General features: G+C 30.4%; 1 pseudogene; it reads left to right on the forward strand.

The window, feature by feature from the left end:
- The first annotated feature begins 13,041 nt into the window (after positions 1-13,041).
- On the forward strand, positions 13,042-15,593 carry LOC145634351 (protein LATERAL BRANCHING OXIDOREDUCTASE 1-like; annotated as a pseudogene).
- Positions 15,594-17,556: the final 1,963 nt, after the last annotated feature.

Consider the following 17,556-nt stretch of genomic DNA (forward strand, 5'->3'; position numbering starts at 1 on the left):
TTAAAAAGAAATATAAATGGTGACAATTTGTAATGTAAAAGACGTATGGAAAGTTTTTGTTGCTATTTTAGCACTATTGTGAATTGTGATTTATAATTGGTTGGGTTGTTGATTTGTTATTTGAGTTTTGAGATTGTTCATAATTAATTAGAGTCAAAATATATTGCTTTAAAGATATGAGATGATTAATATTTTTTTTTTTTTTGGGTGCAAAGACGATCAATATTATTGGAATATATGTGTATTATATTTTCCCATTCTCACCTCAGATGCTTTAGGATCGCCCCTTGTGAGGATGAGTCCTAATTCTTTCCTTTTTCTTACCTTACAAAATAAATAAATAAATAAATAACTTATAACATAGTAGTAGACTACTCCCTTCGTCTCAAAAAGATTATTGAATATACTCGAAAAAAGTTGCACCATGCCTTGACTGATAATTCCCATTTACATTTTCACTTCACTTGCTCTTCTCTCTCTTCTCCAGTTCTTAAATGCTCACTCATATGCACAAAATTGTACCGTACTTGCTTAGTTGCTTGAGTGCTTCTTAAATAAGTGAAGCGAAAATGTTAGATAATTTTTTAAAAATGGATGGAGTAGTACTTTAATTTATTCACATCAAGACGAAATACTCCGGTAGTATTTGGCCAATGTAAAGGCTGAAAGTGATATATATGTCAACATTTGTTCATTATTCATATTTTCTTCTTGTTAATTTATTATCCATTGAATAATGAACCTGCTTATTTATCTTGCCCACTTAGAATCAACTTACTCCATATTAATTAGTTGCTTGTACAAGTATGAAATAATAGACCACCTTGTCTCTGACGTAATTAAGCTTCTGGGTCACCCTATATCTTGTGTAATACTACAAACTTCATCATCATATTCAAAGGTTATTTAATAAAATTAATGTAAACATCAATTTTTCGATGGAGTATTTAAAATACGTGGATGACACAAGACTTTTTTTTTTTTTTTTTTTTTAAAAAAATACGTGGATAACACATGACTTTGGATTACTTCATTTCTTTACTCACATTTCCCACAAATTGTCTCAAATTAACCTTAAGGGACAGTAAACATTAGAATTGATACACTGAATATCTGAAATGTCTAATCCATACCAAAGAATATGAACAGTTACAAACATATAAATCATTCACAATATTATTGATTGAAAAAGCAAACATTATAAAATTTACATTTACTTTGTTCCAATTCACTAATAAGTGACACCATTAATTTGAAATCAAAATCTTAATTAATCTTAGGCCTAAGATTTTGTCACTCTAAATTCTCAGCTAGAACAGAACAAATTGAAATGATAATCAATCTTCAACTGTATGAAAATCAATCAAACACCTAAATATAACACTAAACCTATTTTTTTTCCTCTTAATCAAATCAAATAAAAAGCCAAAGTCTTTACAACTAAACAATCATCCTTTCGAATGAAATAACGAATATAATACCAAATATCAACTATGAAACAATAAAATTAGCACCCAAAATACTTCAATCAAGTAAATAAAATACCCAAAAATTAAATTCAAATCTGAAAACAACCCCATTGAGTGAGAGCTAATCGAAGCTTGCCCAGTTCATCTTTAGCTTCAGAAGATGAAGTTGAAAAGAGGAGAGAGAAATCAATGACAAAATCATCCATATATGAAACAGAGTCAATTTTTGATTGTGGGTATCCATTTTTTTGGATAAACTTTTCTGGGATTTGACCATTGTTACAGCTTCGAGCAATTTCTTGTACTGGCTTTTCTTGGAACATGATGATTTTTGTTCTGGATTGCAATTATTTTCTGTATGATTTTGATTTTTGATTTTGTTGAATTGAAGCTCTGAAATGGAGAAGATGATCCATGTTTGTTCAATTAGTCAAAGGAAATATAGATTAGTCAAGGAGAATATTTTATGCTTTTATTCAATTGACTTTTTGGTTTCTAGTCAATTAATTCAGATTCGGTGTGGACGTGAGGTACTGAGTTTGGGTCGGTTAGATTTATTTTAAGTTAAATTATGGTGAATTAAGTTGAAAATCAGATCGTATTTTTTAGAAGGATCGAGTGTTTATTGAATCCTGTTTGTCTAATTATAAGAACATTACTTTAAAAAAAAAAAAAATTACTACCTCCGTTACAAGTTATGTGCAACGATTAGACATTTTTCCTCTCTACTTTATGTCAAATCGTTGCACATAACCGTATAAATGTTATTTGATTTTTTTTTTCTTCTTATCGGCATTATACTAGTATATTTTTTCACACCATTGAAAGGCATTATTTGACCTAATTTATTATAGATATATTTTTTTTTTTGAAACATTTATTATAGATATATAGTATCACACTATAACTCTTCTATTGACAAATTAATTTTTTATAGTTTTTTTAATTTCAAAAATAAACTCATACAGATAAGTTAAGAATTTTTATTTATTTTATTTTTTATTTTAAATTTTTTTTTGGACGAAAAGATAAGTTAAGAATCTGATGTTATGTGAATCACCAAATATTTGTTTCTTAAAACAAACCTATCAATCACAAGCACACAGTAATTAAAGTTTCCTAGTATAAGTAATACCCCTAATCATCCTAGAATAACTTTTATTTTTTATTTTTTAGATTATTTTTTATTTTTTATTTTTTTTTGTATATATACTTGATATTATTTCCAAATCATAAGTCATATTTAGTGCTACACGAAAGAGATACAAAATAAAAAAAAATAATGGAGTTTTGCTTAGATGTTTGTCTTCACAAATTACAGAGAAGGCAAAATCATACTATAATAAGGATAGTACCTCTGATCAAGAAAACATTGCGATTTCGCCTTTCGGAATCTGCGTAATATTGAACATAATTACCAATGGGGCTGAAGGAGATACCTTACAACAACTTCTCCAATTTCTCAAGCTTCGAAGTGTTGATGATTTGGTGTCTCAAGCTAACCAACTTATGCAAATCGGCAAATCCTCGAAACATAATGAAAATCCTGTCATTTGCAATTTCAATGCTGTTTTGGTGAAGGAGTTGATATCGCTCAATAAAAATCACCAGGATTATCTTGAGAACGTATTCAAGGCTAAACTAAAGCACGTGGATTTTCTTCATAAGGTAATAATCTAACCTAAACTTTTTTTCTTTATTTTTATTTAGGTTTTTGATTTATTGTATGATGGAGTATACTGTATACTCTAAGGAAAACTCAAAACTGTAATGTAATTTGTTAATCCCTCCGTCCCTAAATTACATTCCCATTTCTTTCTATTATGTGAGGAATTAATCCTACAAGTAGGAATGTAATTTAGGGACAGAGGGAGTATGTAATTTGTTATAACATAGTATAAAAAATATTAGATAAATTCTAATTTAACACGTTAGTTCTCTATATTACATATTATTGATCCGATTTTGCTTTACAAGAATTACTCATATATATATACCGTCATACTTTACAATATACTCCCTCCGTCCTCTATTGATGGTAACTTTTGCTAAAAAAATCACGGGAATTAAGGAGAAAAAAGAAAATATATTGAAAAAGTAAATTTACATTGGGTATGCAAAAAAGTAGAGAGAGAAAGTAATTAAAGTACATGGGAAAGTAAAATTTATATGGGAAAGTTAAATTTGCACAAATATTTTTGCATATGTTAGAGAATTATGGTAAAAAAATAATATTAATGGTACTTGAAAAAGCAAATGTGACTAACATTTTGATTCACCAAAAATGGCAAAAGTGACCATCAAGGACGGAGGGAGTAATTACAACGAAATCATTGATCTTATAAAGTTTTTCGTATAATGTTCTTTACCTATACGAAGAAGTAGTTAATCAATAATTTATTTGCATTGGTTTTAATTCTAAATCAAGTCCTACTTTTATAATTATAAGTACTTAATGGAATCTGATCTTTTGATTTTGTTATTTTCTTGTAGAATGAAGCAGTAGATGAGGTGAATGAATGGATAAAACAAGAGACAAGCGGCTATATAGAAAAGTTTTTTCTTGACGGAGCCTTTGATCAGAAGAACGAATCGAGTATGGTTATCCATGCCAATGGCCTCTATTTCAATGGAAAATGGGAAGATGAATTTTTTGAATCAAACACGAAAAGGGAGAAGTTTTACCTTCTAGACGATAATAAAATGGTTAAAGCCCCCTTTATGAAGGATTATGGAAGGTCGTGTTTGTATGGTACATTTGATGAATATGATGTTCTTAAGGTTCCGTATAAGGTTAACAAAAATATTAATTATAAAAGCTCGAGGACATTCTCAATGATCATCATTCTTCCAAAAGAAAGATTAGGGCTACCAAATTTAGCCCAAAAATTCCGAGATAACCCTAATCTTTTGTCGCGAAGACATTTGGTTTTAAAGCAAGAGGAAATAGCTCGATTATGGATTCCAAAATTTAAATTCATGTATGATTTTACTACTTCAGAAGAAATGAAAGAATTAGGGCTAATATTGCCTTTTACCGAAAATAATGATGAATTCACTTGTATAGTTGAAGGGGGTGTTAGAAGAAACGTTTCAAAGATCCTTCAACGTACACAAATTGAATGCAACGAAAGTGGTACAGAAGTAATATGTTGCACTGAAGATTCAGACACCGATTTGGGGTTTAGTATTTATACTCGACCAGTTATCAACTTCATTGCTGATCATCCCTTCATGTTTCTGATCAAAGAAGACGTACGAGACACCATATTTTTCCTAGGAGCGATTTTTAATCCTCTTAACAATGAGGACATTAATGAAGACAACGATGAATCTGATGAAGAAGATGTGCCTAATATGACAAGTACAACCTTTCATGAATTCGAAGATGGAGAGTCCGATGAGGATTTATTAAGTCTTTTTGATTAATTGAGTTTTTTTTTTTTTTTTTTTTTTTTTTTTTTTTTTTTTTTTTCACGAGAGCAAATGATCTGATGAGTACCACCAAGAAGACTTTGACCAATTAAGCTAGTTTGTTGATCATATACTATATATTTTTTTTCTTTAAGTGTATTTGGCTTTTACGGTTTAATTCTGAGTTTGTGAAAATTATAATAGAATTATTACCATATAATTGCGACATTTTTTTGAGGACTTTTTGTTTAGAACTACCTTATACAAGTCAATTTTCGTGAGAAACTACCTTAAAAAAATGTTGTAAGGAACTAGCTTAATTATTCTTATAATTAAAAGATGTTAATGACTCATTTTCAATCATTTTTTAATTGGTCACCTAATTGCATATACTATCTTTTGTAAAGAATATATTCATGTTGTAACTAGCTTATTTAGATCGAGATATTTAGAAATATTAAACAAGGTTCTAAAAGAAGTCGATCTGTGAGGTGTGATATTCGAAATAAATTCTTTTAAATTCGGAAAAATATTGTTTTATATATTCACATGCACGCCAGGTGTTCGATGAAATGTAAATTGTTGTTTTTACTTTGAATATTCTTGTGTAGGATTATGTTATTTTTTATGTAATTACATTAGTTGTAATTTTGATTATTTTGAGGATTGACTATTATATAGTCAGGAATTATATTATTTATATAAAAAATAAGCATTTTATTATATTATCTTTAATTGTATTATTTTATTTTGATAATAGTATATGTTTTTCAGGATTTAGATGTTTTTCATCAGAAATTAAGTTGTTGTTGTCTGTATTCAAATTTATCATACTCAGGAATTAGCATATCTTAAACAGGAATTAGATTTTTTTGATCAGGTATTATGATATATTATTCAGGAATAAAATTAAATCAGTCAGTTTTAAGATTATATTAGTCAGGAAACAGATAATAATAGTCAGGAATTGTAATACCAATATAATGTGCAGTAATTAAATGTTTTAGATTTATAATACCCAGGAATTAGATTATATTAGTCAGGAATTAGATAGTTTTTGTCAGAAAATTGATATGGAAAGTCAGTTTAAGGATAATAATATTTATATACATTATAACTCAGTCAGGTTTAAGATAATATTAGTCAGAAAATAGATAATAATACTCAAGAATTGTAATATCAATTTTGGATACAGTAATTAAATGTTTTAAAATTTATAACATTCAGGAATTAGCATATATTAGTCAGGAATTAGATAGTTATTGTCAGAAAATAGATATGGATAGTCAGTTTTAGGATAATAATATTCACATATATTATAACTCAGTCAGGTTTAAGATAATATTAGTCAGAAAATAGATAATTATACTCAGGAATTGTAATATCAGTATTACATACAGTAGTTATATGTTTTAAAATTTATAATAGTCAGGAATTAAATGTTTTAAAAGATAATTATGCTAAGAAATAAGTTTACTGTTATCAGGGATAACATAATTTTTTTCAGGAATAAGTGTGTCTTATTCATGTTTTTTATTTTTCAGTGCTCTTACTGAAGATGATATTTCAGACCTTGAAATTGGTACTAAATCTGGTCCTAGTTATCTTTGTACAATTATGGAAGATTTTAGTGATGAGCAAAAAAAGGATGTTATAGACATTGGTTTTGGTGGATTGCTTCAAATGAATTTGCAGGACAATATCAGTCATCAGTTGTACAAATATATAGTAACTCATTTTAATCCTCATGCTAGAAATCTTATTGTTGGTAAAAAGGAACATGCAATTCATATTGATAGTTCTGATATTGCTGATGTGTTGGGTATTCCTTTTACTGATATACCTGTGAAAGAGATTTCTAAAATAAAGAAATCAATCAATCCTGATGAATATTTGAAGATAGAGTGGAGGAGGTTCTTGGGTTTAGATATAGAGGATGACTCTGAACAGGGAAATGAAGGTGAAGCACAGAAGCAAAAGAAGAGGAAAACAGAGCTGTTCAGGGTAGGAAGAAGAATAAGACATATGTGAATATTATTACTTATAAGATGATGTTTGAGAAATATAGAGATGGTGGTGCTGATTTTAAAAAGCTGTTTGTTATGTTTGCTGTGTCTACATTTTTGGCTCCAATTGGTGATAAGTCTCCTAATTTTAATATCATCAAATCTTTAGAAGATGTGCGTTTCATTAAGGCTTTCAACTGGGCTGGTTATGTTATGGACTTCTTATGTGCGTCAATAGCAGATTTTCAAGCCTTTGTTTTGAAAAAAAAGGAAGGGAAGGAGTTGAAAACAAAATCTAAACAAGTAAATGGTTGTTTAGTTGCTTTTGTAATTGCATTTTTACAAAAGTTTGAGTTTGGGACAACTTTACATCGCAAGCCGTTTATTTTGAACTGGACCTGTGAAAGTTTGAACCAGAGGATTAAGTCTGTTGCTGAAAATATGGATTATGGTACTGTGAAACTGTACCCTGCTGCCTCACCAAAACAATATGCTGGCAAATCTGAACAGGCTCTTCTTAAAAGTTTAAGGCTGGACAGTATTGAGTTTAAAATTGAAGACGGTGATGAAGATGAATATTTGGATAAAAAAAAAGAAAGAAAGAAGGAAGATCAGGTTGTACAATCTACTAGCTTTGAATTGAAGGATATAGATGACAAAGCTAGATATGTAATGTACAAGATTCCTAAAGAGTTTCCTACTGATGCTGAAATTGATAATATGTATATCGATGTAAGTTAAAACTGCTATCTTTTTATTATATTTTAAGATTTGTATAATTTGCTTTAATTAGATATTAGAATACTTTTATCAGGAATAATAAACTGTTATCAGGCTATTCAACATTAATAATTTCAGTTAGAAATTAGAATACTTTTATCAGGAATAATAAACTGTTATTCAGGAATATGGTAAATTTTGTCAGGAAATTAAATTAATATATTAAAGTTGTTGATTTGATAATATATTATTATTGTCAGGATTTAACATTATATTATCAGGAATTATGTACTTTCTATCAGTAATTAGCATTTTCTAATATTTTATTTGGATTATAGTATATGTTTGTCAGGAATAATCAGTAATTAGAAATTAAGTTGTACTTGTCAGCAATAAGAAACTATTAGTCGGTAATATGATACTATAAGTCAGGAATATGGTAAATTTGGTCAGGAAATAAAATTAATATATTAAGGTTATTGTTGATTTATTTACATTGCTGTAATTTGGGAATACATTATTATTGTCAGGATTTTCTACCATATTATCAGGAGTTATACTTTTTCTATCAAAAATTAGCATTATCTAATATTATTCTTACATCTATTATTTTATTTTGATTAGTATCTGTTTGTCAGGATTTAAATTCCTTTTATCAGAAATTAAGTTGTTTGTCAGGAATAAAAAACTATTAGTCAGGAATAAGATAAACACTCTCAGAAATTAGATTACTATTATCAGCAATAAGAATTATGTTATTTTCTTACATTTTACTAATAAGAAACTATTAGTCAGGAATAACAATTATGTTGCTTTCTTACATTTTACTTATTCATTTTTTATTTTATTTGTTGATTAGCCTGTGAAGAAGAAAATGATGAAATTTGGCCGAGACTTGAAGATTGTATCAGAGAACCAAATAGACTTTGTTATTGATTTGAAGGATAAAGCAAAATCATATTCACAAGAATCTCAATCTCAAGGAGAGGATGATTTCTATTCTAATGCTGAATTTTTAGCAAAAATTGATGCAATAGTTGAAGTTGCAATGCAGACTAAAACTTTAGCTACTGTGTACAAGAAACTATATTAAGGGAAAAAATAAATTCATATAAAAATATAAATTGCTTCAGTTTGAATTTTAATCATTTTTATAAGAATATAACTACTGCAAACTACTGCTATTACAAAAGGTATATTTTTTTTCATTCTATGATCTTACATTTGTTAGTTTATTTTATTTTGTTTTGTTATGATTTATGTGTTTATTTTTTTTTTTTTTTTGGTTAGATGGCTAATCATATTCCACACCCAGTTGATGCCTTAGAAGATGCACATCTAGCATTAGCTCGCTGTTGAAGAGATATTATGCATGCATATTTTTCCTAGGTGCACCTTCAAAGCGCAGGCAATGATTAATTGTACATGTAAATATTATAATGAATTATGGTATTACAAATTTTGGATTCCAGAAATAGTAAGAAGAAATCAAAATTCAAATGAATGGTGGGTTGCATATGACATTATGAGGCATAATGGTTATGGTTTTCACAATGGAATGGTGCAAGACTAGGCTGAATTTCTTGATGGATTACGTTTAATTTTTGAGGAAGATGAAGCCAACAAGAAAAAAAGAAAAAGAGAAGAGGCAATCCAACCAGGAAGAGAGGAAAAAAGAATAAAAATAGATGATGTAATTAGTAGTTTATGTTCAATGTTTTACAGTTTATTATATTTGATTTAATAAACATAACATTTCAGTAATATGTAATTTATTTTTAAATTTTAATGATTTTATTTTATTTTTTGTTTTGTATGACGTTATTAAATTATTATATGTTTTTTGAAGTTTATAATACTCAGGAATTAACATATCTTAGTCAGGAATTAGATATTTTAGATCAGGTATTACAATATATTAGTCAGGAATAAAATTAACTCTTTCAGGTTTAAGATAATATTAGTCAGGAAACAGATAATAATAGTCAGTAATTTTATTATCAAATATATATATAGTAATTAAATGTTTTTAAATTTATAATACTCAGGAATTAAGAAATGTTAGTCAGGAATTAGATAATGTTGTTCAGAAAGCTGATAAAGATAGTCAGTTTTAGGATAATAATATTCAGATATATCATAGCATATAGAAATTTTATTTCTTTTATCAAATCAGAAATTTTTTTCTTGTCAGAAATTACAATATATTAATCAGGAAATATATTATTTTAGTCAAGAAATAGATAATGATAATTATTAATTATAGGAATTGGAAAGAAAAGAAATAATATTAAACAGGAAATAGAAAATGATAATCAGGTTTAAGTTAGTAATAGTCAGTTTTAAAATAATTATAGTTAGGTTTACATTATTTTCACTAATTTTTTTTAGGAAATAGATTTCCATAGGAATAAAATTAATTCAGTCAGGATTCATATAATATTAGTCAGGAATTATATTGTCTGCAACAATAAATTACAATGCATTTAATAAATTTACAGAACATAGTATACCTATTATACTTGCAGCATCTTCATCTCTTTCTTCATCATCTCTTTCTTCATTTATATTGTCTCCTAAAATTACATTATCTGCTGCATTCATCATTAGTGTTAGTATATTTGGATTTAATTCTAAAATTATCAAAAAATTGGATTCAAATTAAAATTTATTTTTCCGCGACATGTAATATAAACAATTTGTGAAATATAAATTAATCCTGATTTCAAATTCGATTGGAATATAAATTAATCCTGATTTCAAATTCGATTGGAATATAAATTAAGCCTGATTTTCAAATAAGTCGAAATTAACTACGATCTGAAATTCGATTGGCATTGATTGCTTATAATAAGTCGAAATTAACTCGAATTTAAATACGATCTGATATTAAATCGAAATTTACTACGATCTGAAATTCAATTTGGCTTGCATGCGATTTATAAGTAGAAATTCATATTTCAAATTCAAGAACTTTATAATTTTGAAATACAATCTGAAATCATTAACTATATAATTTTGAAATTCTTAAATATGATTCGAAATTGCATAAAATCAAAATTATGAACTAAATTGTACCTTTTTCAGCAGTAATTGAGCAAGAAATTGATTCAATAGGTGAATCAGAATCTCCTTCTATCATCATTTTATTATTTGATTTCTCCATTTTTTTATGAAATTTGAAGATTTGAATTCTCTGAAATTTGAGGAAATGAAGTGGTTGAAATTGGACGAAATGAAATTTCAGAAAATGACGGCGCACGAAATTTTATAAAAATGATGTAAACGAAATCGAAAATTCAGACACTATATAAAATGGCGCGCGGGCTTTGGTCGGGTTGATTAGGCCCGCGCCTTTTTAAATAAGGCCCGGACTCACGTGAGTCCAGTCTCACGCAAAACGCTTTGATAGATAGTCATCATCTAACCACTAAAAACCCTCTTTTTAACCATTTTGAGTACATGATAGTTGGGTATACTGCAAGTTTTTACTTGCTATTTTTTACTTTCAAATTAAATAAACTTCATTAAATTATTCTATATAATAAGATATATATAATGAGAGTTCATATAATATATATTCCAATAATCTTATAAAATTATGGAACAACAAATAGCTGATCAAGAAAAAAATATTAGTAGTGAGCTACAAAGAAGAAGAGGTAGACCAAAGAAATTTAGTTCAATAATTATGAGCAAGAAAAATATTAATAATAGTGGTGTTATTATTGATGAAGATAAAAAGATTAGGACTTTGGATGATATTGATCAAGATGCTGCTGCTGCATTTGTTGCTGATACTACTCAAGCTGAAGAATCCACTTCCCGAGCTGGCGGCCGTGAAATTGGAGATGTCACCAGCAAGCCTAGGACAACCAATGTCGTCCCTAAGGTCGTTGTTCCTACTAGACGACGTCGTAAGAGTAATCCTAGACGTTCACCCTTGGCTTAACTTCTAGATAGAGCATGCATTTTTATTTTATCTAATTATGATTTTAGTCATACTAGTTATTTACATATGATTACTTGAAATAATTTTGTGTTAGAGTTTGTTAGTAATTATAACTAAGATTTGAACTCGTAAATTAGGGTCGGAAGAGAAAATTATTTGTAATTGAACGATACAATGTAACATGGCAAATCATCTAGGTGAATTTCAACTCGATTTAATAACAAAATTGCTCCATTAATTAATATTGCGTCGAATATTGGGTGATCAATTGTTTAATTGTTGTATTGCTTATTTTTGCGTATTATGAAATTCTTAAATTTATTAGTAAGCTTGATCATTATTAGTACAAGTATTAGTGTAATGCTAAATTGTTTTTCGAATACCCATCCATCATCTCACTATCTCTTTTTCACATTTTGTGCAACAATTGATTTTTTTAAATCTCACAATAAATATTAATTTTTGCACATAATGTGAAACAAATGTAGTGATTTATTCACATGATGCTTAGAGATCTTCATATGTAAGGCCAGAATTTACACTTCACTACCTAAATTTTTTCGGCTCTTGTGACCACGATTTGATTAGCCTCGAATTTTTTTCCTTAGGATAGGAATTAAGAATTTTATTTTTATTTACTTATTTATTTTTTAATTTTTATTTTTAATTTTTATTTATTTATTTATTTATTTATTATGACAAAGAGATTAAGAAATAGATATCGGAATATATATATATTGATGCTATATACCTACCAATCTACCATATTTGATATTATGAATAGTATATGTAATTAACTAATTATGCATTCTTTGGGCTAGATTATGCTATTCTGTTATAGAATCACAGTACATTTTTTGTTATCAATGTGATTTTTTGTTTCCCCTTCTGATTTCCACATCTTTTTATTTTTTATTTTTTTTTGGGAACACATGATTTCCGATTTCCACATCTTTAAGACTTTAACGTCACTTCCATTAGTCATATCGTTCCACAGCATCACCTACTGCGGCCTTGCGGAACACTTGATCTTGTTCTCTAAGGGGGGTGGTCGAGGAGGGTAAAGGAATCTCCACCTAACTCGAATCTTAATCTCTAAAATTTAAAATAAGACAATTTATCACGTGAGTCAAACTTTGTTTGATCTACTAGGTATTATGCAAAGTTACATTTGATAATTTAAGCATCATATTCATATAATTACTTTTACTTTAGTGCAAATGACATGATTATTATAGCTTTAGGGGACAATTCTCTTCCTAACGTGAAACCATCAAACCATAGAGTAATTGATTTGATGCCATAAGCTTTTTCTAGTCGAAATCCAGAGAATTCAACAAATCTTGACTTCAAGTGTCTCCCTTGAATGATTAAAACTATTTCAATCTGATTTGATCCGATCCGATCCATTCCTACCAATAATTGTTATGACAATCACAACTCTTGCCTTGGCTATACTCGCTTTGCTACTCTAAAAACAATTACTACATGCTTAGCATGTACTTTAACAATGGCGGAAAATGTTCCTTTGAGAGCATCAAAGATAGTCCAAGAACTAGCTACTAAAGGCGACGATATACCAGAAGAGTACCTCTACAAAGATGGCTACCCTAATGCCATTGACGCTCCTGATGATCTATGGAGAGATGATCTTCTCATTGATTTCTCTCTTCTCTCCTCCTCAGCACCTGAACTCGAAAAGCTCCGATCAGCTCTTTCTCAATGGGGTTGCTTTCAGGTACGCTTTTCTTTTAGCTCAAACGTGTGATTTTAGATTATACAAAGCACTACTACGTTGAATGATCCCCCAAAATAACTCAACACATTAAATGAGCTAGCTAATATGAGTAACAAATGAGGTAGAGCAATAAAAAAAGTCAAGTACAAATAAAGATAATGATACTCACTGAAAAGCTGATTGAAGTTTAAATTATTTTACTCAGTTTTTTTTTTTTACTTAAATTTTTTAATCAATTCAATAGGTCATAAACCATGGAATAGAGAGATCATTTCTTGAAGACCTGATTGAAGTTTCTAAGCAATTTTTCGCGCTTCCCTTAGAGGAGAAGTTCAAGTGTTTTGCAGCAGATGAAATCTTTCAAGGTTATGGCAGTGATTCACTTACTTTTGGGACTCAAACTCACAATTGGATTGATAGGCTACTTCTTTTTTTCTATCCTAAGGAAATTGTCAGGCTTCAGTGCTGGCCACAGAAGCCTGAGAAATTCAGGTAATAAACCTTAAATTCCAACTTCATATCAAAGTTTGTTTATTTTCGACGTCAGTACTAGATTGTGAGTATGGCTGCCGAATTTTGGCAGTGCAATGATAGAAGAGTATGCAAAGAAGATAGCAACCGTGAATACAGTCATTTGTAAAGCAATGGCAAAGTCACTTAACTTGGAAGAAAACAGCTTCAAATCTGGCAAACAAGGACCAAAAATAGCAAGGTTTAACTTCGTTCCTCACTGCCCATGCCCGGAACGTGTTCTTGGGGCCAAACCTCATTCGGATGGCTCAACGATCACATATCTCTTGCCAGATAATGAGGTTGATGGTCTCCAGATCTTGAAAGGTGATCAATGGTACAAGGTATCAGTCATCCCAGGCACGCTGTTTATCAACTTGGGTGAATTAGGAGAGGTAACTGTGCTGTCTGCACATTCAAAGCAAACTCACAAGATAAAAATAAAAAATTTAACACAACCAACTTGATTCTTTTCCCTTTTGTTTTAGGAAATTTTGTCAGAAACCACCCGTGAAAAACACTTTTTTGTCAAAAACCACCCGAAATTTTTTTTGTTGTCTAAGACCACCCAATTTTAAAATTTTGTTGTCGAATGCCACAAGAGTATATTTTCCGGTATTGACCCAAATTTCCGGCGTTGACCCTACACACGTGTCTTGCATGTGACTTTCAATGAACCCCTCCCTTCCTTTTTTTTGTCCCCCTCCAAAAATTTGGAGTTCCCTCCATTATCTCTCTCCTCTTCCTTCTGACTCCTCTCTCTGCTCTATCTCTATCCTCTTTCTGCATACTTAGTTGAATAATGTGTTAATGGTGAGTTTAATTTGTAATTAAAAAACTGAATTATGCCCCAATACAGCAGTATCACTAAGTATGCCTCTGTACCACAAATTTCCTCATCAACCCAGTGAAAGAATATGCAACCCCCTCTGGTAAGTGTTTGGGTTGTAACTTCAATTCTTCGACCAGGGTACTCATGAGTCCAGAAATTCAACCTTGCAATTGGGACGCTACAACCGCACTAGTGTTTGCTGGAAATTGCGACACTCAACCTGCTACCTTCCCAATTCCAATCAATTAGCAAACCCTAAATTCTGCAATTAGGGAAGAATAACAAAGTAATAGACCACCTGAATGAAATTTCAAATTAGGGATTATCTAAATTTGTTGCTATTCAACAATGGGTGTTATTAACTTCAGACCTTAGTCAACAACAATGGAGCTTGACCAAAGAGGAGAGAGATAGAACAGAGAGAGGATAGATTAATGGAGTGAACTCCAAATTTTTCGAGGGGAACAAAAAAAAAAGGAAAGGGAGGGCACATGGGTAGGGTCAACGCCGGAGTTTTGAGTCAATGCCGGAAAATAGACTTTTGGTGGTGTTTGACCACAAAATTTTAAAATTGGGTGGTCTTAGACAACAAATTTTTTTTCGGGTGGTTTTTGACAAAAAAGTGTTTTTAACGGGTGGTTTCTGACAAAATTTTCTTTGTTTATATGTTTTTGCTCAATGGACCAAAAGATTGTAATGTTTGCAATTTGCAGGCAATGACTAATGGGGTGTTTAAGAGCGCGGTGCACAGGGTAAGCACGAATTCTGTAAAGGACAGGGTCTCCGTGGTCATGTTCTTCTCCCCAGACGATGAGGAAATCGAACCCCTAAGTGGACTGGTTAGTGCTGATCAGCCTCAACTCTACATGAATTTAACATGAATGAGTACATGCAGAAACTCAATGAAAGCTTTAGGCTAGGGTCAAGAGCAATTGATGCATTCCAAGTTTAATATCTTCTGATAAGTGTAAAACTCGTTCAAGTCCAGTTTCATGGGTGTTTGTGCTGTTAGAAAGAGGTGCATCCTACACAACTTTGCTGTTGGGTGAAATTAAAATAATTTATGTTACCAACTCGGGTACTCATATAAGACACGTGTATGTGTTAATTTATTATTTGGCTTATTGGCTACCAATTCATGAATATTTTTCATGTTCTTGGTATAAATTGAAGTGTCATGTGTTTATACCCATAGTATGGCCAGAGGATTGCAAGCAACATACTTGCATATATCCGTGCTCAAACTGTTCTTTACATTTACAAATTACAATATAACAGTTTGTCCTAAATAGGCGTGGGCTGCACGGCTGCACCCATTAACGAGGAGAGTCTAAGCACATACAATCTCAGCATCCAAAAATTAGGTTATATGAGTATTTCCAAAGTTTAGATTAATACGCTCCCAATCTACCATTTTCCAATGCAGGGAAACACTTTCCACTCATATGAAATTTAGCAATCAGATTCACAAATAGTGGACCAATATTATTAGCCTAGGCCCGAAAAGGCCAAAACTTGAGCAGAAACACTAGAATATCCTAGCATGATATCTGCCTTTCTACAAAGACAAAATACTAATGGCCAAAATAATTCAACCTCCATCAAGATATGAAACTAATTATTTGACTAGTAGTGATTATACTGTTATTATACTTGTCAACAAGCCACCAACTAATGAAATTCTGCATCAGCATAATAATCACAAAAAAATACAAAAGCCTAGAAGTTGACACAAAATTATCTTTGGAAATATTTTACTATATACTACTAGTCTATTACTACAGTAGAAATGACAGAAGTTCTTCCTTGAACAAGAATTAAAATCAATGCTAGTTCAAGAGATAGCTATAATGCGATAAAATACAAGAGGAATACCTTTGCAAAGATGGTTTTCCTGAAGCCGTTGATGCCCCTGATTTGTGGCGAGAGAATCTGGTCATTGATCTAAGCATGAGTTAGTTGTAATCCAAGCTGAAATGCTGGATCAAGAAACCTATAAGGGGAACCAAGCATATAACTAAAATAGACATATATCTAAGCATGAGTTAGTTGTAATCCAAGCTGAAATACTAGATCAAGAGGGAGGCAAAATGAGATGGCATACCAGAGAACTTCCTGCGCAAAGGTGGTTTTGATGAAGCCATTGTTCATGCCCGGCCTAAACTTATCATTTTATGAATAGCAGATTACATAGTAAGCTCTTTGAAATCTACTTTTATTCCACAGCACCTGCTGCTAGAGCTGAACTCGTAGAGCTCTGATCAGCCCTCTTTAACTGACAGGTGTACATTCTGTCAATCACAACTAGGAAGAAAACCCATCAAAAAAATGAACTCAGTTGTGGTTTATAATACCCTGCTCAAATATATGTTGATCATAACCATAAATAATGCTTGCATTCTACATTGCAACCCAAACTCAGTAGATCAAATCTATCATGCATGAATTTCCAAAAGTCTGATTGCCTAACAAGTTATGCAACTAACTCCAAGCAATTCATCAATACTCCCTGATTAAAATTAAATCTAGGCATGCTTGCATTTTTTGTTCATAAAGTGCCCCTTGATAGTTGTTTGAAAATCAATAAGGAGTTCAGTAAGAACATTCATTCAGATTGTTAGAAAAGAGCATAAACCATGTAGAGTACGTGATGCATTTAAAATGGTATCTATTAACTATTACTAAAACAAAACATTTCCTGACATCATCAACATTTAAACTATCCTACGTGTCATTCTCACATTAAAAATTTTCCCTTCATTTTTATATCTGATGTCATCATCAAACTATTTTTATGCATAACAATATGGAGTAAAATTATTCAAATCGTGCAATGCACAAGTCTAATCTAATATCTTCTATTTTTAAGGGTAAAACTAGTTTGCACTTAACTGTCAAGCATGTTTGTAGAATAG

The sequence above is a fragment of the Chenopodium album genome, chromosome 6 (assembly GCF_948465745.1).
Source record: "Chenopodium album chromosome 6, dcCheAlbu1.1, whole genome shotgun sequence".
NCBI lineage: Eukaryota > Viridiplantae > Streptophyta > Magnoliopsida > Caryophyllales > Amaranthaceae > Chenopodium > Chenopodium album.